This window comes from Oryctolagus cuniculus, chromosome 1 (assembly GCF_964237555.1).
Source record: "Oryctolagus cuniculus chromosome 1, mOryCun1.1, whole genome shotgun sequence".
In the NCBI taxonomy this organism is placed as follows: Eukaryota; Metazoa; Chordata; class Mammalia; order Lagomorpha; family Leporidae; genus Oryctolagus; species Oryctolagus cuniculus.
Window position 1 is genome coordinate 169,349,328 of NC_091432.1, and position 26,830 is coordinate 169,376,157.

The 26,830-nt window shown below is 43.2% G+C and overlaps 1 protein-coding gene and 1 long non-coding RNA gene across 3 annotated transcripts in view; one reads left to right on the top strand and one right to left on the bottom strand.

Annotated features, from left to right (window-relative positions):
* GLDC (glycine decarboxylase) overlaps window positions 1–15,215 on the bottom strand; it is a 142,188-nt gene extending 126,973 nt beyond the window's left edge. For both annotated transcript variants that reach the window (XM_051858199.2, XM_051858196.2), the window contains exon 1: window positions 15,107–15,215. The gene's annotated coding sequence lies outside the window, so the exon portion shown is untranslated. The remainder of the gene's footprint in view (window positions 1–15,106) is intronic.
* On the top strand, window positions 15,202–23,082 carry LOC138844312 (uncharacterized). Its single transcript, XR_011379931.1, has 2 exons — window positions 15,202–15,417; window positions 22,945–23,082. It is a non-coding gene; the product is annotated as an uncharacterized lncRNA (long non-coding RNA).
* The last annotated feature ends 3,748 nt before the right edge of the window (window positions 23,083–26,830 follow it).

The window sequence follows — 26,830 nt, forward strand, 5'->3', positions numbered from 1 at the left end:
GGGCCGGCGCCATGGCTCAATAGGCTAATCCTCCGCCTTGCGGCGCCGGCACACCGGGTTCTAGTCCCGGTCGGGGCGCCGGATTCTGTCCCAGTTGCCCCTCTTCCAGGCCAGCTCTCTGCTATGGCCCGGGACTGCAGTGGAGGATGGCCCAAGTGCTTGGGCCCTGCACCCCAGGGGAGACCAGGAGAAGCACCTGGCTCCTGCCTTCGGATCAGCACAGCGCGCCGGCCGCGGCAGCCATTGGAGGGTGAACCATCGGCAAAAGGAAGACCTTTCTCTCTGTTTCTCTCTCTCACTGTCCACTCTGCCTGTCAAAAAACAACACAAACAAACAACAACAAACACACACACACACACACACAAACCTGACTGTTGGACTGTTGACAGTTTTTGCCCCTGCCTTCTAACTTTGTTAGTTGCTGCTCCGTTTTTTTCCTTCCCCCCAAAAAGTGTTTGAAAGACTCAGACCCTCACACTTCAGTGGGTCTACCTGTCTTGGAGCCCCCCTCCCAGCCACTCTGGCAGGAGGTTTCTGACTTAAATAAAGCTTTTCTCTCTGCCTTGTCCACATGGAAATTCTTCTTTCATGTGAGACAGAGAACTGAGGTCCTCTCTTCTCCACTGCTGTTTCACCAATAACATGAGGAGCAAAAAACAGTTTCAAAGAGGAACCAGCTTACTCACCAAGAGTGCTCTCTAAACCTCCACCCTTCCTCTCTGAAGAAACACCATGAATATTAGCCTCTGACCTGAGACAAGGATGACCAGGAGTCTGTATGCCAAGCATCATATTTTCCTTTTTAAATTAAAATAAAAAAATAAAATTTAAAAAGTGCACCTCAGTGCAGCCACATGTTATCCACTCCCTGCAGAGTTCTGTTCCTGTAACACTTTAATTGCCAATTACATCACTACTCCCTATTAACCATTGACATTTCTCTTTCATTCTGTGTTATTTCAGCAGGAAAGCAGACTGTATAAGAGTAGAAGAAGCTCAAGATCAGGACAGAGTAAACAACACTCAGAGGCTAAAGACAATCTCTCCAGACACATGAGCAGAGGACATGTGCTTTTCTGGGCTTTAGCAGCCTGAGGCTGGACCAATACACACATATTGAACTGTGTGCAAAAGCACAAAGTTCTTCCTCTGCCTATAGAGGTAGCAGCCTTCTCCTACACAGTATCACAGTGGCCCTCAGACCTCTCATGAAGCTCTATATTGATTGGAAGAAAAAAAAAAAAAAAGAGGACCAAGAAGTCTATCCATCATCAGTAAGACCAATGTGTCAAGATTAAATATAACTGGTGGAAACCTGAAGTACTGATAACAGGATGTGAAGAAGATTCAAGGGCCAGATCTTGATGCCCAACATCGGTTACGAGAACAACAAGAAAACACAAAACATGTGCCCAGTGGCTTCCAGAAATTCCTAATCCACATCATCGAAAGTGGGAGGTACTGCTGATGTGCAATAAAATCTTACTGTAGAAAGATTTCTCACAATGTTCCCTCCAAGAACTGCAAAGATCATCTTGGAAAGAGCAACACAGCTATCCATCAAATCCCAAAGCTACACTTATACAATGAAGAAAATGAATAGAAAGCTAATGTGCACATTTTATTTGTATCTAAGCAAAATCATAAAAACTGAAAAAAAAAGAGGCACATAGAGAATGAGAAAGTTGACATTACAGTATGTCTGTCAACCTTAGAAACTTCTTCAGAATCTGGATTGTACTGCTGGAATTCTCACTATTCTCTCTATTCCATTGCACCTGGATCTGTCTGACTCTGAAGTCCAGGCTTCAATCATTCTGAGTGTACAAGAAAATACAAAGGAGGTGGCCCACTGTCCCCTGCTATCTCCTAAGAACTACCAATTTAACAGGGATTGAGAGAAGGACCTTGTAACAGGGACCTAATATAACTGACACACATACACACCTCACAGCTTAGTACTTGGCATGTCTCTGGCTCCAGAGATAAAAAAGTATTTGTTTGAGTGAACAGATTTAGGCTTAGGGGTCAAGAACTTAATGTCCCTTGCTTCTGTAAGTTTGTGAATAAGACAGAATACAGCAGGCAACAAGGAAAACACAAACGCAGGGTATTGCATTAAATGGAGACCTCTAACTGACTTATTTCACAGGTATCTTCTGTATCTGGAAAGATTCTAAAAATCTCTCTTCTATTGCCATTTCTAAAATGGGACTGTTTATACAGACTCCTAGCAGACTGAATATTTCCTCTTCAAGTCTCAAACACTTTGGCTTCCGTGTTTTTCTGTGTTCGTGTCATGTCAGATGTTTTTCTACTTCTACCTGGCCTACTAAAACTCTACCATTTGGTAATGCACATACAATAATTTAAATCATGGAAATATATATGCATCATCTTTTAAATTTGAAACAAAGAGGAGCAATTACTACTCACCTACAATACTTGATTCTATCACTTTTAAATCTGTGTGTTGTTGAACAAGTTACTTAGTCTCCATAAGACTCAATTTCCACACTCAAAAAGGAGAATATTAATAACTATTTAACATGATGAAGCCAGAAATAAGTGCAATGCTTGACATAAATTGCCAAGTAGACTCCTGGTATAAAGTAAATGTCAATAAATGTAAATTCCCTTTTTCTTTTTGTTCCAATATAAAATGATTAAAATGATCCATATTTCCTCTGCCATCCAATAAAGTTTATTCTGGGAGAAGAGAATGCACATACCTTGTCCTACAGTATTAACATAAACTTTTTTTTTTAAGATTTAGTTATTTATTTGAAAGTCAGAGTTACACAGAGAGAGAAGGAGAGGCAGAGAAAGAGAGCGAGATCTTCCATCCGCTGGTTCACTCTCCAACTGGCCCAACAGCCAGAGCTGCACCCATCCGAAGCCAGGAGCCAGGAGCTTCTTTAAGGTCTCCCACGTGGGTGCAGGGGCCCAAGGCTTTGGGCCATCTTCCACTGCTTTCCCAGGTTATAGCAGAGAGCCGGATTGGAAGTGGAGCAGCTGGCCTCGAACTGGCACTCATATGGGACACCAGCACCACAGGCAGCTGCTTTACCCACTATGCCACAGTGACGGCCCCAACATGTTTTCTTTCTCCTTCAGTTTGCAGCACCTTTAAGGGTAGAGGCTTGAAGGTTAGACCATAATATGTCTTGTCAAAATATGCCTTGCGGGGCCGGCGCTGTGGCCTATTGGGTAAAGCCTCTGCCTATAGTGCTGGCATCCCATATGGGTACAGGTTCGAGATCCGGCTGCTTCACTTCCAATCCAGCTCTCTGCTATGGCCTGAGAAAGCAGTAGAAGATGGCCTAAGTTCTTGGGCCCCTGCACCCACGTGGGAGACAGGGAAGAAGCTCCTGGCTCCTGGCTTCAGACGGGTGCAGCTCCGGCCGTTGCGGCTAATTGGGGAGTGAACCATCAGATGGAAGACCTCTGTCTCTCTGTGTCTGCCTCTCCTTCTACCTCTGTGTAACTCTTTCAAATAAATAAAATAAATCTTTAAAAAATATATATGCTTTGCCTTTTTAGCATAAGGATTAATTTGAACTGGCCATCTGTGGAAACAGCAGATACAAGAGAAGCTCTGAAAACAGAAGTTACCCTTTTGTAAGGTAAATTACACTGTGGCATGTTGGTAAAACCTCCACCTGCAGTGCTGGCATCCCATGTGGGTGCTGGTTTGAGCCTTGACTGCTCCATTTCTGATTCAGCTCTCTGCTATGGCCTGGGAAAGCAGTAGAAGATGGCCTAAGTTCTTGGGCCCCTGTACCCACATGGGAGACCCAGAAGAACCTCCTGGCTCCTGGCTTCAGATCAGCTCAGCTCTGGTCGTTGTGGCCATCTGGGGAGTGAACCAGTGAATGGAAGACCTCTCTCTCTCTCTCTGTTTCTGCCTCTCTGCAAGTCTGCCTTTCAAATAAATTAATTAATTAAAAAAGAGAGAGAGAATTATACTTACATTACATTTGTAAGGGTCTCTCTCTATTAGGGAGAAAACCCTTAAGGTGCTTTTTTTCATTATTTTCCCATTACCAGACTTCTCCACACCTTTGGTAAAAGAAAAATCAGATCACCTAATGTTTATTACAAAGGAAGTTAATCAGTTAACAGCTTCTGGGTGAAACCAAGAAAAGTTTATGTTGAAACTCTGATTTAAATTTCATCACCAGTGGGGGCCACCAGGAGCCCTGTTACGTTTCCCATACTTTAACCCTAATCAATCCAAGGCCAATAATTACTTCCCCTTTATGGACTGCTCTCATATTCCAAAGCTTTCCCCACTTTGAGTAACTCTATCCTTCCTACCTATAGCCAATGTAGGTTCAATGTAAACAACCATGCCTTCCTGTCTCAGATTTTCCTTATTTAAAAAAATGACCTTAGCTCTGGTCCAAGTAGACACTTTCTCAATGCTACCTAGCCTTGATGCTGATAGTTTGCAGAAACCTGCCCCAGGACCTGAGCTCTTTACAAGCCAGAATCCCAATGGCTAAATAAACCCTTTTATTTCAGAAACTCCTTAGTATTAGGAGTTTTGGTTTAACAGTCTTCTTTGTTTCAGGGAACCATGTTATTCAAGCCTAAATTCAAAGTCATCTCTTTGAGATTTACTCATTTCCCTGAGTGATATATATATATATATATATATATATATATATATATATCATATATATATGGCATATATATATGTGGTATATATATGTGTGGTATATATATATATGTGTGTATATATGAATATGCATATATATATATATAAAATACACATTATTAAACTTGTTTATCTCTTTTTAATCTGCTTTTAAAAATAGAGGTCTTACTCAACTAACAACTATGAAGTGTATAAATAAAATTGTTTTTCCTCCTCTAAAATGTACATGAATAATTTTATCTTCACATCTCTGGTTCCAAACTGATACACTTATAACTTAGAACACTATATGTAGTTAAGAAATACTTGTTAAAAGCATGAATTAATGTAATAACAGAGGGAAAGAAGAGAAATAAAGAAGATTCAAACAAAAAATCCACCTGTTCTTCCTCTACTCTAAATACAAAATCACTTATTTTTTTCTAAGCATCATATATAAATTTGTGTGCACACATGTGTATAGACAATGTGTGGTGGGGACTTGCTAATTTATTTTCTCTGTTTTTATAGAAAAGTGCTCAGAACAGTATTTGACAGAAATAAAACTATAAGCTTTTATTGTTCCTTTCCTCATCTAAACTGTAATTCTTTTAGGTTAGTCCTTGCAATCATGTTCCCAAATAGTGTCCCTTAATGGTTGTTCCAACTGAGGCAGTCAGGAAAATCCTTTGGTGCATTTTTTTTTTTTTTTTTTTTTTTTTTTTTTTTTTGAGGAGAAGAGGGATGCTTGAGATGGGTGTGAGGTGGAGAAAAGACTGTTTTGTTGGACACAGTAAATCTTGTTTGAATGCTGCCACCTAATGTTCACAAATCAGATGCATTCTAACACCAATCCAATGCTTCCCTTCAGCAGAGAATCAATTTAATAGAGATGGTAATTAAGAAACTGGAAATTTTTCTGAAATTCTAACAAAAACCATTTCACAGTGATTTGATATAACTGCAACCAAAATAGAAGTAATGAAATTTGGATTATTCTGAGTCCTTCTTGACAGCAATCATTTCAGTTGTGGAGGGGAGTGAGGAGAGCACTTTCATGCACCAATGAATATATTCTACTTTAGGTCTTCTTATAGTTCCCTGATTTAAGACTGCTATTCCCATTTTAAAGATGATAAAATAAAGCCTTTTAATTGCTTTATTTGCTTTCTTTTTGAAACTAGTTGCTTTATTTTCTGAAATTAGTTCAGAAAAGAATTAGGGCTTGCCAACGTCTATCAGCTTCAAGCTTCATGCTTTCTCATTTACGTCATGGTGCCTGTTAAATTTGTGAATACCAGAAAACAGCCCACAAACTTTGGTTAATATTCTCATAGATTTCTATGGTATTCTTCTTTGAGAACCCTGGCACAAAAGAAATACACTCTGCATGTTTATATCATTTGAAATAAATTGTGCCACTGAAATTTGAACCAAGACTTTCAAATATCTAAGGAGGAGCAGATATTAGGCACAAATCATATTGATTCAATTTTGTTGCTTCAAATTTGTGAGAATTAAACCAGATAATTGTGATTTAAAGAGTTAAGTGATCAATAAATGATAAAACAGTAACCCTCCCCTTTTTCTCTCCATCTCTCTCTCTCTCTCCATCTCTCTGTCTCTTGATCTCTCTCTTACGCGCTCCTTTTCCCTCTTTTCCTTCTTTGACCCTTCCCTCCTGTCTGGTTTCCCTCAATAAACCTTTTCCCTTACTCCAGTGTTTGTTGTGTTTTGTGGCAGCCTTACACTGGTGCCATGACTCGAATCCAGGCTCTCCCAGTGACTTTGCTCTCCCTTCAGGGTTCTCTGAGCCGCCTTGGGAAACTGGATTTCTGCCAGTCACAAAACACACCCCCAGAACTCCTTCCATGCCACCAAATGCTTTGTGACCTCCATCCACACACAGGCCTTCCAAATTCTGAGTGTTTATAGGAGGAGATCAACCAAATGCTGCTACAGGGATATACTCCGCTCCCTACCCAGAAGAGAGTGGCTTGAGAGAATGCCCTATGACAGCACAGAGTACTTCGTCGCCCCATGTCAGCAGGAAGTAGCTCTAAAGAGAGATCATTGTGGTGTGATCTATACCCCAGATGCCATCCTAGGGCTCTAGCCTCCACTACCCCCCGCCATTGCTGGAAGCCAGATGACCACAAGGCTCAACCACTGGTGTCAGTTCCATCTCTCTCTTATGCTCTCCTTCTCCCTCTTTTCCTTCTTCAACCCTTCCCTCTGGTCTGGTTTCCCCTAATAACCCTTTCCCTTAAAAAAAAAAAAAAAAAAAGTAACCCTCCCAAAACAACCCTACATCCCTATCTTTGTGAGAACTGAAACCCAATCAGCTTCTATGTAGTAGAGATTACTTTAATCTTAAAATAATCTCAAAAATTTTTAATTAAAAATATACAGATTAAAATGTAACTTAAAAATAAGCTTGTTCTAAATGCTGAAGATTTTTTTTAATAGGAAGAGGAAATACAACTAAAAAGTAATAAAAATCTCTAAAGCCTAATCATTCTAAAGTCCAATAACTTCTCTTGATGGTTTTATATAGTTTGATATATATGTAAACTTTTATGTATATTTGAGAAAGTGTGTATAATTTTTAAAAGCAGGAGAGGAAGAATAAAGAGAGGATTAATAATGGTTACAGGAGTGCAGTTGGATGGAAGGAACAACTTCTAATGTTCATATCACAGTAGGACAATTATGGTTGCCTACAATTAATTGAATATTTCAAAATAGCTAATGGAGAGAATTCTGAATGATCCCAACACAAAGAAATGATATAATCCTGTCTGACCATTACATACTGTGTATATGTATTTAATTATCACAATGTATCCCATAAATAAGTCTCATCACTGTTATTAAAAATATAGATTAAAAATAAAATAGCAACATGCTAAACATAGTTTGGTTGACTTATTTTTTAACTGAGACATACTGGTAGCAATTTTCCATGAGAAAATTATTATTCTATAGCTTTTTACATGGCTACATTTTCTTTATAGTTTACCATATTTTGTTTAATCAGATTCAATATGGACATTTTGTTTATTTCAGATTTTTACCAATACAAAATAATGCAAAGGTAAACAACTGCATACATAAACCCAATACATATCTTAGTGTTAACACTCCAGGGGACATAGTAGTGAAAACAGAAAGCCACTTTTTACCAAGAGTTTGGAGGAAAACAAGGGGGTACAGCCAAAGACTTAAAAGAATTCAAATGATCAAGTAGGCTAAGCAGAAAAGCTGCCCAGGAATTAATCCTCTTGTCCTCAATGTTCCAACTGAAGTTGCCAGAAATTGTTTTCTCAGAGGTGGGGCTCTGGCTCTTTCTGTGCATCATCATGGCAAAGTTAAAGGGACTAAGGGTACAGTCCAAGGACGGCAAGCCAAATGCTTAGTCAAAAGAAGCCATAAGAAATCTAAGTAATGTTTCCAGTCAGGCTTGCTAACACAGGCAGAGGTAAGACACTGAGATGAAGGAGAGAGACCAACCCAGACACAGTACTCAGTAAAATTGAGATTGTGGAGTGGAACCTCAGATCTGCCACTTTTAAGAGCATGGCAGACATTTAAACTCTTTGTCCTTCATTTTCCCACATTTCCCTACCTTTAAGATACAAATAAATAGTGATGATGAAACACAATAGCCTTCCTGCTGAAGAAGCCATAGATGGTATAGAGTGGATGTTCAATAACTGGTAGCCATTAACAGGAGACAGTTTTATTTACTCAAAGTTGGGGCACCATGTTTTGGCCTCAGAGGGCAGAAGTAGATAGAGCCCAATCCAAAGGGAGGAGAGTGTTTGGGGGACAACAGGGATACAGTGACAAGGGATACAGGGCCAGACTCTGGTACACCAGATCCCAGAAAGCAAGCCACATGAAATTCAGGAAGGGCAAGGACACATCCAGGGATTGAGCCCAGAGAGCAGATCCTCAGGAGAAACTCCTCTGGTTCCCCCAAGAGTCCTAAAAGCTGTGTCCCTTTAACCTAGCCTCTTATGTAGGCATTTCCCTCTCTCCCCCATCTGCCTCTGTTTGCCTCTGTTAAGTTTCCATATTGCTCAAATTTTAATGTTTACTTTTAACTTTCTGAAGAGTAAAGCTCTAATAGAGAGATTATAAATGTTTTCCTAGAAGAGAGAAAAATCCAGATTCCTTAAGGAAAACTTGACAGCTCTTCTGATCATCTTCACATTCCACATCAATGCTACCATTTGTTTTTAACGATTTATTTTATTTATTTGAAAGAGTTACAGAGAGAGAGAGAGAGACAGACAGAGAGAGGTCTTCCATCCGCTGGTTCACTCCCCAGATGTCCGCAATGGCCGGAGCTGCGCCAATCCAAAGCTGGGAGTCAGGAGCTTCTTCTGGGTCTCCCACATGGGTGCAGGGGCCCAAGAACTTGGGCCATCTTCTACTGCTTTCCCAGGCCATAGCAGAGAGCTGGGTTGGGAGTGGAGCAGCTGGGTCTTGAACAGGTGCCCATATGGGATGCTGGCGCTTCAGGCCAGGGCTTTACCCTCTGTGCCACAGCGCCGGCCCCAATGTTACCTTTTAAACACTTCTGAATCTATAGACTTCAGATTTTTCACTATCACTATGATAGTTCAAAATGCCTTCACCTTTTGTTAAACTCCTATAATAATCTCCTACCAGTAGTTTTCATTTCTACGTAAGCTCATCCAATCCCCCATTTGCAGCTAGAATGATACTATATTAAAAAAAATGATATGAGATCACATTTCTCCCTGGATTACAAAGTTTCTAATAACTCTATCAGCAGAGTAAAACCAAAATTCTTAAACACTGCCCATAAAGCCCTATGTCACCCGGGCTTTGTCTGCCACCTCAGACTCATCAAGTCTCTTCTCTACTCAGAACAGTTCAGTAGCACTGGCTTTTTCTTTTCAGTTCCTTGCAGTCAGTCATGGAGCTTTATTCAATCTCAAAACCTTTGCATTTAACGTACCCTGTGTCCACAAGGATCATTCCACAACTTTTCACCTGATTCCTCCTTATCTTTCAGGCTCAAATTAATTTCTGACTACTTCACTGAAACCTACCCAAATTTTCCAAGCTAGGTTAGGTCTTTCTTTTTTTTAATTTTTTATTTTATTTTTGACAGGCAGAGTTAGACAGAGAGAGAGAGACAGAGAGAAAGGTCTTCCTTTGCCGTTGGTTCACCCCCCAAAGGACCACTATGGCCAGCGAACTACACCAATCCGAAGCCAGGAGCCAGGTGCTTCCTCCTGGTCTTCCATGTGAGTGCAGGGCCCAAGGACTTGGGCCATCCTCCACTGCCTTCCCGGGCCACAGCAGAGAGCTGGACTGGAAGAGGAGCAACCGGGACAGAATCCGGCGCCCCAACCCGGACTACAACCCAGGGTGCCGGTACCGCAGCCTGAGGATCAGCAAGTGAGCTGCAGCGCAGGCCTAGGTCTTTCTTTTTATGCTTTCATAATATCCTGGACTAGGGTCAGTTCTTATCAGTTTTAATTAAATAATAGTTGTTTGATTATTCTTGAATATCTAGATCTTTGAGTTCAGTGTATGCACCCCAAGAACAAGGATGTGTATATCTTATGTACAAAGGTATAAATCAAGCATAGAGTATAGTTTAAGGCACACAGTAGGCACTAAAAAATAAATACCCATGATTGGGGTTGGCACTGTGGCTTAGTGGGTAAAGCCACTGTCTGCAGTACCAGCATCTCATATGGACGCTGGTTTGAATCCTGGCTGCTCCACTCCAGCTCTCTGCTGTGGCCTGGGAAAGTAGTAGAAGATGGACCAAGACCTTGCGTCCTTGTCCTTGCACCTTTGGCCCTTGCATGGGAGACATGGAAGAAGCTCCTGGCTCCTGGCTTCAGATCAGCCCAGCTCCAACTATTGCGGCCAACTGGGGAGTGAACCAGCAGATGGAAGACCTCTCTCTCTCTCTCTCTCTCTCTGCCTCTCCTTTATGTGTATAACTCTGACTTTCAAGTAAATAAGTAAATCTTTTTTAAAAATACCCATGATTGGGGCCAGCATAGGGGCTCACTTGGTTAATCCTCCGCCTATGGCACTGGCATCCCATATGGGCACCAAGTTCTAGATCCTGTTGCTCCTCTTCCAGCCCAGCTCTCTGCTGTGGCCCGGGGAAGGCAGTGGAGGATGGCCCAAGTGCTTGGGCACCTGCACCCACATGGGAGACCAGGAGGAAGCACCTGGCTCCTGGCTTCGGATCGGCGTAGCTCCTACCAAAGTGGCCATTTGGGTGGTGAACCAACGGAAGGAAGACCTTTGTCTCTCTCTCTTTCACTGTCTAACTCTGTCAATTAAAAAATATAATAAAATAAATACCCATGATTATCCATATTTGCCCTATCCATATTTATATGCATTTGAGAATATTAAAATATATAAAATTATAAAAGAAACTCATTCATTTCCTGCATTCTTTTGGAAGTTGGAAACTGTTCATTCTTTTTGGAAGTTGGAAATTTATCTAGTGGAAACGAGATTCAACAGCTAAGAGAATCATTATACTAAATTTTCTCTAAATCTGGTTGAAGAAAATGGGTTATCTATACAAAAAGAACATATCAACTATAAAGGATAAGAGAAAGCAAGCTGACTTTAGCTATCTCCATATCAAAATTCAATGCTAAAAGAATACAGAGCAATGACTACAAAGTACACAAGAAAAAAAAGTGCAGGAATTTAACTTCAGCAAAGTGTCTTCAGATATCAAAGCAGCAGCCTGAAGAAAATGGATGAAATCTCAGATGTCTATTTCCATTCACGATGGGTTAAGCTATTCAACCAATATACTCATTGATAATGACTAAAGATGTTGTATAAACTATAAAACACATCTCTCCAAAGCATGAAATCACTGACAAGATGTTAAGAATTATTAGGCCAAAAGATAACAGAAGGTAGGAATCTGGAGACACAAGCACAAAAGCTATCCTTGCCCTGAGAACATCTGCTAGTCAGGGAGCACCCAGCCTTGTTTGAGGCAGTCTCACAGGGCATGGAAAGAACAATCAAGGGCCAGCACAAATCCCTTCTTTGCTTAGGACACAAGGTGAAAATGTTAACAGGTGACCTTTCCTGTGTTAAGTTGGGACTCCACAGTCTACACCCTAAGGGAAGAGTGAACCAGAACCAGATAACTTTGGGAAAGGTTGCTTTTGCATTGACTATAATAGGGAGGAGAAGCAAGATTAAGAAGAAAGGCCCGGCGTGGAGGCTCAATAGGCTAATCCTCTGCTGGCGGCGCCAGCACACCAGGTTCTAGTCCCGGTTGGGACGCCGGATTCTGTCCCGGTTGCCCCTCTTCCAGGCCAGCTCTCTGCTGTGGCCAGGGAGTGCAGTGGAGGATGGCCCAAGTGCTTGGGTCCTGCACCCCATGGGAGACCAGGAGGAAGCACCTGGCTCCTGGCTTCAGATCAGCGTGGTGCGCTGGCCGCAGCAGCTATTGGTGGGTGAACCAACGGCAAAGGAAGACCTTTCTCTCTGTCTCTCTCACTGTCCACTCTGCCTGTCAAAAAAAAGGAGAAGGAGAAGGAGAAGGAGAAGGAGAAGGAGAAGGAGAAGGAGGAGGAGGAGGAGGAGGAGGAGGAGGAGGAGGAGGAGGAGAAGAAAGTTCCATCTCTTAGTAGTCACTCACTGGGCAGCTTTTGCTCAGATCTGTAACATGCATTCACAATGATCCAAAGAACCTCTGGCCTCAGACTGAGAAGGCATTGGGGCACTTAGCAGAAGCAAACAAAAATCCACTCTAGAAGAAGCCAAAAGTATGTTTTTTTTTTTCCACAAATATTTTCTCAAGGATGAGGAAGAAACACAGAAGGACACCATGGATGACATACAACATAGACAACAAAAAAGAAACTGGAAAAAATCAGACCCTGGAAATATTATATAGGTTATAAAATAATGGGGTTGGCACTGTGGTGCAGTGGGTTAAAGCACTGGTCTGCAGTGCTGGCATCCCATATGAGCACCAGTTTAAGTCCTGGCTGCTCCACTTCCCATCCAGCTCTCTGCTATGGCCTGAGAAAGCAGTGGAAGATGGCCCAGGTCCTTGGGCCCCTGCACTTATGTGGGAAGATCCGGAGGAAGCTCCTGGATCCTGACTTTGGAACGGCCCAGCTCTGGCCTTCGTAGCCATCTGGGAAGTGAACCAGTGGATGGAAGACCTCTCTCTCCCTCTCTCTCTCTTCTGCCTCTGCCTCTCAAACAAATAAATAAATCTTAAAAAAAAAAAAAACAAAACCACTATGATTACTATGCTTAAAATAAATAATCAAACTACCAATTTGCAGTTCGATGTATAAAGAATCAGCAAAACCCTGATTCTGAAAACCTCCATAGAGACAAAGGTTCTATGATGTGGGCAGCCACAGGCAGTCGCCCCTTTTGTTTACACTTAAACATCCTGGCACTATTAGGCTAAGGAGATTCCAGGAAGAGGCAGGAAGAACCGTATCTCACTGCTAGACTTCTCACAAGAAATGATGTAGATAATCAGCCACACCTGAAACCTGCATTTATCACCTGTGTGTTTTATTATACCCCTGTAATCTATGATTGATAACATTTTGTGGTCTGTTAAGTGAAAGAATTTTTTCAGGAACTCTATGGGAACTCTTTGTAACCCCAAAAAAATTTTAGGTATGTAAATCCTCTGTGTGCCTTCTTGTGTACAACTGGTCATGTTTAAATACTACTGGACTTGAATAAACGAGCCTTGATCAGGATTTGTCTTGGCTCCATTCTTTGCGTCCTTGTCCCCGCATTCCCACTCTCTGTTTCAGGAAACCCAGATCATTGTGCGGCAGGCTGGCACACTATGACTCCTTTTTCACACCAAATTCAACACAAGACTGTAAGAAAGTTCTCCATGCTTCACTCCTAAGTAGAATGTTTGGTGTATCATTTCTTGCAGATACTATCAAGTTACTTTTTCTTCTATTTCTGGTTTTCCTGAGTGTTGATCATTAAGTGCTTAATTTAATCTTTTCTGCATTTACTGAAGCAATATTCTATCTATCCATTAATATCTTGAATTACAATAATTTGTCTTTGAATGTTAAAATAACCCAACTTGTTCATAATGTATTTCCTTTATTTAATACTAGACTTTCTAATATTGCTTATAGATCTTTGCCAGGAGCAACACTGGCATATAATTTTCCTTCAATTAGTCTTCTTGTCAGGTTTCCCTATTAGAGTTATGCTAAGCTTCTTACAAAACTGAAGAGACTTCCCCACTTTCCTTTCCCCTCCCTCTTTTCTACAGAAGTATTGCAGTAACAATGGTATTATGTTTTAGTTATGTTTGGTTGAACTTGCTGTAGAGTTTGTTTTTTGTTGTTGTTGTTGTTTGACAGGCAGAGTGGACAGTGAGAGAGAGAGACAGAGAGAAAGGTCTTCCTTTGCCGTTGGTTCACCCTCCAATGGCCGCCGCGGCTGGCGCGCTGGGGCCGGCGCACCGCGCTGATCCGATGGCAGGAGCCAGGTGCTTCTCCTGGTCTCCCATGGGGTGCAGGGCCCAAGCACTTGGGCCATCCTCCACTGCACTCCCGGGCCACAGCAGAGAGCTGGCCTGGAAGAGGGGCAACCGGGACAAAATCCGGCGCCCCGACCGGGCTAGAACCCGGTATGCCAGCGCCGCAAGGTGGAGGATTAGCCTAGTGAGCCCCGGCGCCGGCCGCTGGAGAGGTTTTGGTAGCCGAGTCTTCTCTATTGGAAACCTTTGGACCTTTCCACAACTCTTCAACTTGTTATTCAATTCTTTAGGTTTTTCTACTTATATTTCTTTTTACTGACTGATTTGAAGAGCAGAGCAATGGTGGTGGGGAGGGAATCTTCCATCTGCTGGTTCACTTCCCAAATGCTCCCAACAGGCCTGGGCCAAGCCGAAGCCAGGAGCTCTAGCCTAGCCTCCTAGTGGGTGGCAGGGCTAAGTACTTGGGCCACCGGCTTCACTTAGGAAAGAGAAGGCCCTCTCAGGACTTCTAGGAGACTACGGAGCCTTGGGCTACAGGACTTAGCAAACCGGAACAAGCCGCGGTCACTGCTGCACACAGGTGAACCGCCCCAACAGCGTTGGGCCCCCAGCTCCCCGCTGCTGAAGACCGTGTTCCGTCGCCAGCGCCAGTCCCCCAGGCCCACAACGGAGCCCTTCTGCCATTTGCGACAAGTGTGGGAACGGTCCGGTGCTAGCACATCTGTGTGCGCTTTGGGATAGTTCCCCGTGGACCTGTTCCTACCACCTGCTCAAGTATTTTTACATTCCATGAAGAAGGGGCCAGGGACGGAGGAGAGGGGACAGGAAGATGCCAGAACAGCCAGTTTGGGTGCCGCGGGAGGGAAGGGAGGAACGGAACCTGAAGGAGGAACATAATCTGGGGCCTTGAGCCTGTCAGACTCACGTGACTCACCAAACGCTATTACAGTCCCCCAGCTCCCCGACAAGGAGCGGGTCACGTGACTTCCGTGTCGCGCGCGACTTTGCGCTTGAGGGCAAGAGCCTCCCGGGGGAGTGTGCTTTCCCGGCCCTGCACGCTCTTCCCGCCGCGCGGCCTTTGGCGCACGCGCAGTACCCAGCTCCCTTCCGGCCAGGTCTTTCTTCAAGGGTTGTGGAAGCCCGGCTGGCTGCCTGCCTGCCTGCCGCTTTGGGGCTTGGGGTTGGAAGGTGGCCTGAAAATTGGCAGTCACGGGTAGGCGGGACGAAGTTTCGCCCTTGTCTACGGTAGCTATACCGGTCGCCATCCCCAGGTGGGAGGAAGGGTGCCGCAGACAGGGACAGCGCGCAGCCTGGGGATGTGGTTCCGCGCTCCGACCTCTCGCGAGAGCCGGCGCTGGCATGGAAGCGCGTGTAGTTGACTCATGGTTCCGAGGAGTCTTCGTCGCCGCGTCTTCCAGGGCCTGTCTGGGACTAAACCTCTGTTCCAAACTCCCTCGGGCTTCCTCGAGCTCCTGCGCACAGGACCACAAGCTCCCTCTGCAGGCTGCGGGGCCTACTCAGCTTCTTTGTATTTCTGCCCGGTGGCCCCTACCTCCTCCCGGGCTTAACACAAAGCTGACCTTTTATCTGTGTTGGATCTGCCCCGGGCTCCTTAGGGGTATATAAAGTGTTTAAATGGATTGAGCCGCGAATTTTTGATGTTTATATTTATATCAAAAATTTAATGTTTCATACCCAGTTCAGCAAGTGTCTTGGCCCTGATTTCCATCACTGTCCATAGGTAGCAGGGCTAATCCTCTGCTACCGTCTCTAGGTGTTCCCCAGCTGCTTGGCATTATTTTCTCTGGCTGTTGTGTTCGAAACACAGGCATCAAAATCTTAAAAATATTTCTGATGATTAAGTTTTAGATTTGCTGTTTTATTAGAGCATATTTTTCCCTGGTGTGCCCTTCCCATTTTAGACTATTCTTCCTTATAAGAATGGGAGTACTTCTGTTCGTTTTTTTTTTATATACTTTTAAAAAAGACATTTGTTTGAAAGGCAGAGTTACTGAGAGGCGGAGGGAGAGGGAGAGGGAGAGACAGAGATCTTCCATCTGCTGTTTCAGAGCTGAGCTGATGCAAGGCCAGGAGCCAGGAGCTTCTTCCGGGTCTCCCACGTGGGTGCAGGGGCCAAGGACTGGGGCCATCTTCTACCACTTTCTCAGGCCATAGCAGAGAGCTGGATGGGAAACGGAGCAGCCAGAACTCAAACCAGCACCCTTATGGGATGCTGGCACTGCAGCTGGTGACTTTACCAGCTATGCCACATCACAGACCCTTCGACCCCCCTTTTTAAGGTTTATTTGTTTACTTGAAAGAGTTAGAAAGGGAGAAAGAGAGAGAGAGAGAGAGATATCTTCCATCTGGTCAGTCACTCCCCAGCTCTCCACCAGGGCTGGACTAGGTGGAAGCCTGGAGCTTCATCTTGCACATGTAAGTTTGGGGTCAGGGGCCCAAGCACTTGGAGCGTCTTCTGCTGTTTTCCCCAGGGTGTTAGCGAGGAGCTGGATTGGAAGTGGACCCACCAGGACAGGACCCAGTGCCCATACAGGACGGCAGCACTACAGGCGATGGCTTTACCTGCTACACTACAGTGCTGGCCCCTCTATTTATAATCTTGATAGCTGAGTGCCAAAGTTCTTTCCATAGAGGTTCTACTAATAATAACTCCTACCTGCTGTATACATATATATTTTTCCCATTGCATCACCAACAAAATATCAGCATAATTTCTTTCTTTGATAATTCTATATGATTGTCATGCTATCAAATGATAGTATTAATTTTTTGTTTCTTTTAGAAGAGAATGAGCGTGTTATACTTAAGAGCCATTCATATGTCCTTTTCTGGGAACTTTATGCAAACCCTTGGCTGCTTTTCTATTAATTTGTTTTATTTATTGTTTTTTTTTTTTAAAGATTTATTTTATTTATTTGACAGAGTTACAGAGAGAGGTAGAGACAGAGAGAAAGGTCTTCTATCCCCTGATTCACTCCCCAGATGGCTGCAATGGCGGAGCTGTGCTGATCTGAAGCCAGGAGCCAGGAGCTTCTTCCATGTGGGTGCAGGGGCCCAAGGGCTTGGGCCATCTTCTACTGCTTTCCCAGGCTATGGCAGAGAGCTGGATTGGAAGAGGAGCACCCAGTACTGGAACAGGCGCACAAATGGGATGTGGTGCTTCAGGCCAGGGCTTTAACCTGCTGGGCCACAGCGCCGGCCTCTATTTATTAATTTTTAGTACTTTGCCTCTTATTTAAAGAACTTGCAGCACAGATAGCACGTTCAGTATGATTGGGAAAATTGAAAAGAAATTTCTGTGCCAAAGTTAGCACATTTGTTGTGGTGGACTGTATTTCACTCTGAGTTTCTTGGCAGCTATGGGAAAGGAAAAGGAAACAAATGAGAGAAAAAAAACTTTAGTAGGTTCTAAAAATTCTTAACTAAATCTGTAAAAAAAACAGAATCTATGATCTTCACTTTGTTTTTATTTCTTATAGAAGAATAGAAATTCCTAGAGAAATTGTTGCAGGAAAACTGGTGAAATAAGTTCGTGTGCTGATGTTGATGACAGTTTATGAGACCAGACATAGCAATGAGAGTAGACATAGAGTTTTATTTAAGTAAGAAAAAGAAGTTTTGGGGGCTGGCACTGTGGCGTAGCGGGTAAAGCTGCCGCCTGCAGTGCCGGCTTCCCATATGGGTGCTTGTGAGTCCTGGCTGCTCCACTTCCAATCCAGCTCTCAGCTATGGCCTGGGAGAGCAGTAGAAGATGGCCCAAGTGCTTGGGCCCCTGTACTTGTGTGGGAGACCTGGAAGAAACTCCTGGCTCCTGGCTTTGGATCAGTGCAGCTCCAGTTGTTGCTGCCATTTGGGGAGTGAACCAGTGGATAGAAGGCGTCTCTCTCTCTCTGCCTTTGCCTTTCTGTAACTCTGCCTTTCAAATGAATGCATAAATAAAAGACAGAGAAAGAAAAGTTCAGAACAGTATGATTATAGGGGCTAGTAAAGAGACCAAGCCACTGAGGTCTCCCAATGTAGAGGTATTTGTGTGTCCTTAAACATGTTATCTCCAAGGACCTAAGGTAGTGATTACACCTTAGTTACGGTGAAGGCCAGGAGGCAATCTTAGTGGAGCCCTTTACAGCTTGTTTTCCTCTAAGCCTAGATCTTGTCATCATTGTTAAGTATTTGTTACAAGGGGCTTCCATCCTGTTCTGTTTAATGTGTGCATGCTGGGAACGTGCTACAGTTTGTACTACAAAGAGCTGTAGGACGGTGTTAGTCTGGGCTGCTTTTAGTCTCCTTCAAAATGAAAGGCAAACATTTGGAAATTTTGCCCTTGATTTCTGAAAAGCATCTGTACCAACTGAGCTAAATAAGAATGCTTATGTAATACTTAATTCTATCAAAAATGGACATAGGAGAGACTCTTTATAAGATAAATAAATAGAGCCGGCGCCGTGGCTCAATAGGCTAATCCTCCACCTTGCGGCGCCGGCACACCGGGTTCTAGTCCCGGTCGGGGCGCCGGATTCTGTCCCGGTTGCCCCTCTTCCAGGCCAGCTCTCTGCTATGGCCAGGGAGTGCAGTGGAGGATGGCCCAGGTGCTTGGGCCCTGCACCCCATGGGAGACCAGGAAAAAGCACCTGGATCCTGGCTCCTGCCATCGGATCAGCGCGGTGCGCCGGCTGCAGCGGCGGCCATTGGAGGGTGAACCAACGGCAAGGGAAGACCTTTCTCTCTGTCTCTCTCTCTCTGTCCACTCTGCCTATCAAAAAAAAAATAAAAAAATAAAATAAAAAATAAAAAAAAATAAGATAAATAAATAATGAAGATAAATAAAATAATTAAAAGTTCCTTTGGAAATATCACTTTTGGCTGGCGCCGTGGCTCACTTGGCTATTCCTCCGCCTGCAGTGCCGGCACCCTGGGTTCTAGTCCTGGTTGGGGTGCGCGTACTAGTCCCAGTTGCTCCTCTTCCACTCCAGCTCTCTGCTGTGGCCCAGGAGGGCAGCAGAGGATGGCCCAAGTGCACCCGCATGGGAGACCGGGAAGAAGCACCTGAATCCTGGCTTCAGATCGGCATATCACCGGCTGTTGCGGCCATTAGGGGAGTAAACCAATGGAAGGAAGACCTTTCTCTGTGTCTCTGTCTATAACTCTACCTGTCAAATAAAAAAAAAAAAGGAAATATCACTTTTCTATTAGTTAACTTTGTCACATATTACCATCATAAAGGGTCCAAAAGTAAAGCTTCATTTTCTCCATTACATGTTATGTCAGGAGCTACTTATATGACTTCATACTTCTGTGAGGAGTCAGATGGGTTAATAGGCAGTCAGTGGAAATTGGGGTGCAGACTGCCTGCTTTCCCTCAAGGGTTGTCTTTAGCAAGGTCAAATGTGCCTACCTGTCCACTGCTTGAAAGCTTCCAATTTTATCATAAGAATAGCAAGTGAGTGGTGATTCCATTCTTTGGAGCTCACAGTTTACTGTAAATAAGTTACCTACCCCACCCTTCTGATGGTTGTTTGTTTTAGCTTGAGCCAGCCAGATAGGATAAAAGATTGCAAATCAGGTCTTTTGATGGATTTTGTCCCCACCTTGTAACAGTAAGTCAAATTTTTTTTTCTTCCCTAAAATCATGCTTAAAAAATCCCAGCTACCACCAGTCCTTCAGAATTTTTTCCTCTCTTGGAGGCCCCCTCTATGCCAATCTGTCTGGAAGTCTTTGACTCTAATAAATCTTACTTTTAAATCTTTCTGTATGTCTGCTTGGAAATTCTTCCATGTGAGACACAGAATCGAGGTAATAATATTTTGTCTGCTACCATTTCACCTGTAATGCTTCCATCAGTTAGAAACCTTAAGAATTAAAAAATTCTTGGAAATTTACATGATGACATAAAGACATACTTGAAACTATAGAGTTGGTATGAAGATTTTTTTTTTTAAGGGAAAGGGTTTATTGGGGAAAACCCAGCAGACCAGAGGGAAGGGGCGAAGAAGGAAAAGAGAGTAAGAAAGAGAGAGGAGAGAGGAGAGGAGAGAGGGGAGCGAGAGAGAAGACGAGAGTAAGAGGAGAGAGGAGCCGAGAGAGAGCAGAGAGAAGAGAGAGTGAGCAAGAGAGAGCAAGATGAGAGGAGAGAACGGGCGAGAGAGGAGAGAGGAGGCAAGAAAAGAGAGAGAGAGTCGTTGGTATGAAGATTATTTTAAGCTGAAGACATTTGAGAATCAGTAGATGCAGAGAGGAACCTTTTCTAGCTTACCTTCCCAGGAAAGTCTAGAAAATGAGGTATATCTACTCACAGAGGATAGACCAAGAAAAACCAACTGGAAAAATCCGATCTACAAGAGAATTTCAAGGCCCTGAAGTAGATAGAAGGATCACTTGTACCTGTATAAAGAAAAAATTTTTTGTCTTTCATAGAGAAACCTATTCTGTTCCCCGATAAGTTGAGTGTGTGGATAAAAGCCTTTAACTAGGTATTTGTTTTGTTATATCAATGCATATGAATAGACTTTTTTCCCCTTTAGTCTGTCTTTGTCAGTTTAACTTATAGACCTTCAGGGTATGAGCATAAGAGGTTAGGGGAAAGTTTTTTCTCAGTAACGACGATGGTAAAAGGTATAATATTTTTTCAATGAGAAATCGAAAAAATGGAGGTAGGAGAGGATGGGAAATCCAGATGAATACTAAACATACAAAGCCTTTAAATCTCATAAATATCAAGAACAATACAAATTAGGACACCCCTGTAGTTGACAAATATTAGGAATCTGAGGTCGGCGCCGCGGCTCACTAGGCTAATCCTCCGCCTTGCGGCGCTGGCACACCGGGTTCTAGTCCCGGTCGGGGCGCCGGATTCTGTCCCGGTTGCCCCTCTTCCAGGCCAGCTCTCTGCTGTGGCCAGGGAGTGCAGTGAAGGAAGGCCCAAGTGCTTGGGCCCTGCACCCCATGGGAGACCAGGATAAGTACCTGGCTCCTGCCATCGGATCAGCGCGGTGCGCCGGCCACAGCGCGTTGGCCGCGGCGGCCATTGGAGGGTGAACCAACGGCAAAGGAAGACCTTTCTCTCTGTCTCTCTCTCTCTCTCTCACTGTCCACTCTGCCTGTAAAAAAAAAAAAAAAAAAAAAAAATTAGGAATCTGACAATAACAAATGGTGGAGTGCTGGCATTGTGGCATAATAGGTTAAGCCTGCAAAGCCAGCATCCCATGTGGGTGCCAACTCCAGCTCCGGTTGCTCCAATTCCAATACAATTAGCTAATGCATCTGGAAAAGCAGTGGAAGATGGCCCAGCTCCTTGGGCCCCTGCACCCGTGCGGGAGACCTGGATGAAGCTCCTGGCTCCTGGTATTGCCCTGGCCCTGCCCTGGCCATTGAGGCCATCTAGGGAGTGAACCAGTGGATGGAAGATCTCGCTTATCTCTCCCTCTATCTCTCTATAACTCTGCCTTTCAAATAAATACAATAAATTAAAAAAAAAAAAAGACATGGTGGCAAGAATAATAAGCTCAGGAGCACCCAAACACTGCTGGGGAGAGTGTAAATGCCATAATTTGCCAAACAGTTTGATATTATCTACAAGATTGAAAACCTGGGACCCAGTTCTTTCATTTCTAGTTATACATAGTGCCTTGCTAATCAACTGTGGGCTAAATAGATAAGAAACATGAACATTTCCAGGGAATTTGAACATCTGTGCCTAGAGTACATAGCTCTAAACAGAAACAAACCCCATGGACATGAGAAGAGGTAAAGTATACTAGATTCATAAAATAAAATAAAATAAAATAAAATTGTGTGTCTGTGAAAAGTAACGAACTATAATGCTACATGGATAAATATCACAATGTTCAGGAAAAGAGCAAGTCACAAATATAAATCTATACATGTAAACTTCAAAAGTAGTAAAAACCAAACTATGTTGTACAGGTATGCACATAAAGGTGCTAAAACTAAAAGAAGAAAAGAAAAGAAAATAGGGTGGGAAGTAAAGCAAAAAAGTGATTTCTGAGTAATGAGAAAATGATTGATATGTCATGAATAGTTTTAATATCCTCCCAACACACACACACATACACACAAGATTGAACTTCATCCAACAGACAAATGGATGATGACTAGCAATGAGAAAAACAAGATGCAGAAATGAATATAAAATGAGTTAGCTTTGGGTAGAGCAGAAAGAAAAACATCAAGGTCTTTTCAGTTTCTATTCTACCAAAAATAGGGTCTTTTTTTCCAGTTAAGACTACCTCTGTGGTCCATGAGGGAAGGTTGGGTATACAGACCCCAAGTAAGCTTCAAGGGAAAGGGAAGTCAAACATGGATTTAGTGCCTAGGGGTGAGTCTCCATCTGACACTTAGGTGTCAGCTGAGATGTCAGCAAAAAAAAGAGTTGCCTCTGATTTTAGCTCTGGGATAATTTCACAGGTGATTAGGAACTCAGGGAACTACTTCCCTTCCACAAACACATGTCTGGTGCTTTTGCAAAAATGTTTTTGCTGGCCCCATGATTTCTTCTTTCTTGATTTCTTTCTATTCTTTCCCTCTCTCTTCCCTTACCTCCCTCCTCCTCCCTTAAAAAAAAAAAAAAAGACACTAGGCCTATACAATATATGATTTTATAATATTCTTTATTAATTCAATGTACATTATACTGTGAATGTTTTCCTATTCTATTAAAAATATCTTTACAGACTTGTAAAAAAAAAAATGTCTTTAACTACAGGCACTCACGGTCTTCACTTTTTGTTTCACAGCCTTGCTCCTGGAGGACCTCTACCTGATGCCTAAGAGAATGCATCTCTAGTCTCATCTGAAATCACGGATCTGCCCTGTGGTTAATGCTGACCTTCCCACCACCATCTTTTAAGTAAATACTTTTAAAAATAGATGAACATTTATGTATTTTAGAATCATATATTTTTATTTATTTTATTTTTAAAGATTTATTTATTTGAAAGTCAGAGTTACACAGAGAGAAGAGAGGCAAGAGAGAGAGGTTTTTCATCCACTGGTTACTCCCCAGTTGGCTGCAACGGCTGGAGCTGCGCTAATCCGAAGCCAGGAGCCAGGAGCTTCTTCTGGGTCTCCCACGTGGGTGCGGGGGCCCAAGGACCTGGGACATCCTCTACTGCTTTCCCAGGCCATAGCAGAGAGCTGTATTGGAAGTGGAGCAGCTGGGACTCGAATTAGCGCCCATATGGAATGCCAGCACTTCAGGCCAGGGTGTTAACCTACTGTGCCACAACGCTGGCCCCTATTTATTTTATTTATTTGAGAGAGAGGAAGAGAGAGAGAGAGAAAGCTCCCATCATTCCCCAAGTGCCCTCAATGGTTAGGGCTAGCAGGAACCCAACTACTACCATCTGCTTACTAGAATCAGCAGCAGTCATAACTTGAATCCAAGCACTCTGATATGGGATGCAGGTGAACCCACCTGCATCTAAACTGCTAAGCTGAAATCCCTCTTCAGAAACAGATTTATATTTAAATAGAGACTAAGTTCAGTGTGTGGATAAAAGCCTTTAACTAGGTATTTGTTTTGATACATCAATACATATGAATAGACTTTTTTTCCCATTAGTCTGTCTTTTGTCAGTTTAATTTATAGACCTTCAGGCCAGCTCTGTGGCACAGCAGGTTAACGCCCTGGCCTGCAGTGCCAGCTTCCCATATGGGCACCAGTTCTAAACCCAGTGGCTCCACTTCTGATCCAGCTCTCTGCTATGGCCTGAGAAAGCAGTAGAAGATGCCCCAAGTCCTTGGGCCCCTGTACCCACGTGGGAGACCCCGGGGGAAGCTCCTGGCTCCTGGCTTTGGATCAGTGCAGCTCTGGCCATTGCGGCCGTCTGGGGAGTGAACCAATGGATGGAAGACCTCTCTCTCTGTCTCTACCTCTCACTGTAACTTTTTCAAATAAATAAAAATAAATCTTTAAAAAATAAATAGGCCGGCGCCATGGCTCACTAGGCTAATCCTCCACCTAGCGGCGCCGGCACACCGGGTTCTAGTCCCGGTCGGGGCGCCGGATTCTGTCCCGGTTGCCCCTCTTCCATTCCAGCTCTCTGCTGTGGCCAGGGAGTGCAGTGGAGGATGGCCCAGGTGCTTGGGCCCTGCACCCCATGGGAGACCAGGAGAAGCACCTGGCTCCTGGCTTCGGATCAGCGCGGTGCACCGGCTGCGGTGGCCATTGGATGGTGAACTAATGGCAAAGGAAGACCTTTCTCGGCACTCGGATCTGGCTGAAAAGCCCATGAGAGTATTTCAGGCATGGAAAGCCAAGACACTCTGGCAAAAAGATCTTTGTGAGTGAGATCCCAGTGGAAAGAACAGGTCTTCAAAGAGGGAGGTGCCTTTCTCTGAAGGGAGGAGAGAACCTCCACTTTGACTATGACCGTGTCTAAACAAGATAAGAGTCGGAGAACTCAAGGGGCTTCCATAGCCTTGGAAACTCATGACTGGTGCATAGGGAGATTACTGATGCCATAAACAGGAGTGTCAATTTGTAAAGTCAACAACAGGAGTCACTGTGCACTTACTCCTCATGTAGGATCTCTGTCCTTAACGTGCTGTACACTGAGGCTTAATGCTATAACGAGTACTCAAACAGTATATTTCACTTTGTGTTTCTATGGGGGTGCAAACGATTGAAATCTTTACTTAATGTACACTAAACTGATCTTCTGTAAAAAAAAAAAAAAAAAAAAAAAAAAAAAAAAAAAGAAATTATCAATTCCCAACTTGATTCTCACTGGGATTAAACATGACAATAGGTCTGATCTGATTTCATCATCATTTAAAAAAAAATCATCTATTATATTTCACTTTATGTTTCTGTGTGGGAGCAAACTGTTGAAATACTTACTTAAGGTATACTAAGCTGATCTTCTGTATATTAAGATAATCGAAAATGAATCTTGATGTGAATGGAAGGGGAGAGGGAGTGGGAAAGGGGAGGGTTGTGGGTGGGAGGGACGGTATGGGGGGGGAAGCCATTGTAACACATGAGTCGTACTTTGGAAATTTATATTCATTAAATAAAAGATAAAAAAAAAAAAGGAAGACCTTTCTCTCTGTCTCTCTCTCTCACTGTCCACTCTGCCTCTCAAAAAAATAAAAAAAATAAAAAAAAATAAAAAATAGAGACTGGTATCTTTTTCAATTAGGCTTAATTTTATAATATCCCCAAAGCATGATTTCTAGAAATGAGAATTAATATTATTTTCTTTCTTCATTTAATATTCATAATCTCTGGCAATATGAAAATAAAGCTGAGGGATATATGTGCATTACCAGTAGCATGGAATATTTTGGCTCTGACTGGAACAAGGCTACAACTTCTTCTTCACCAATCAGTTTTTCTTCTCTAATAGGTAGCACTATCATATAGGACACTCTTTGAGGGTTAAATGAATGAATGAATGAATGAATAACTCATCATCAACTGGGTTTTAAACTGGTGCCCATGTGGGATGCCAACACTACAAACCGCGGCTTTACCCACTAGGCCACAGCCGGCCCTTCTCCTTCTCTCTTTTCACTCTGCCTTTCAAATAAATAAATAAATAAATCTTATAAAAAATTAAATAAAAGGCTCCTATAACATTTGAAAATCACTTAATGTAATATACTATATCAATAGAATAAAGGACAAAACCAAGTGGTTGTTACAATAGCACCAGAAAAAGCATTTGACAAAATCCAGTACTTTTATGTGATTAAAAACATGCAACAAACTGTAAATAGAAGGAAAGTTCATAATAAGTAGCAATTATGAAAAGCTCACAGCTAGCATCACACTTAATGGTAAAAACTAAATACTTTTAATATCAAGAGCAACACAAGGATGTCTGTTCATGCCACTTTTATTCAGCATTGTACTGGAGGTTCAATCCTGGACAATTAGTCAAGAAAATGAAAGAAATTGCTTTTAGGTTGGTATGTGCCACCAAAAAATGTACATGACAGGAATTGTACCTTATGATATGACATTTAAGTAGCTGTCATACTTCTCCCATGTGACTGTGGTGGTCTGAAGGGTGGAAGGTTGGCCTTGTGTTTAACTTCCTATCCTCAGCCACGGATGGACACGTGTACTAAGTTGTAGACTGTAAATACTGGATAAATACTTGTTGAAGGCATGAAGGAGTGAAAGAAAAATAGACGGAGAGTAGATAGATTTTAAAAAGAAGTAAAAAGAAAATGAAGGCTAAAACAAGTTGCTATAATAATGAGGTGTTTAGAATTGAATCAGGAGGGCGGGCACTGTGGCTCACTAGGCTAATCTTCCACCTTGCAGCGCCGGCACACCAGGTTCTAGTCCCGGTTGGGGCGCCAGATTCTGTCCTGGTTGCCCCTCTTCCAGGCCAGCTCTCTGCTATGGCCCGGGAGTGCAGTGGAGGATGGCCCAAGTCATGGGAGACCAGGAAAAGCACCTGGCTCCTGGCTTCGGATCAGCGCGATATGCTGGCCACAGCACACCGGCCACGGCGGCCATTGGAGGGTGAACCAACGGCAAAGGAAGACCTTTCTCTCTGTCTCTCTCTCTCTCTCTCACTGTCCACTCTGCCTGTCAAAAAAAAAAAAAATAGAATGGAATCAGGAAGAACCCTTTCTCATTTTCTACCTTCTCCATCATCACAG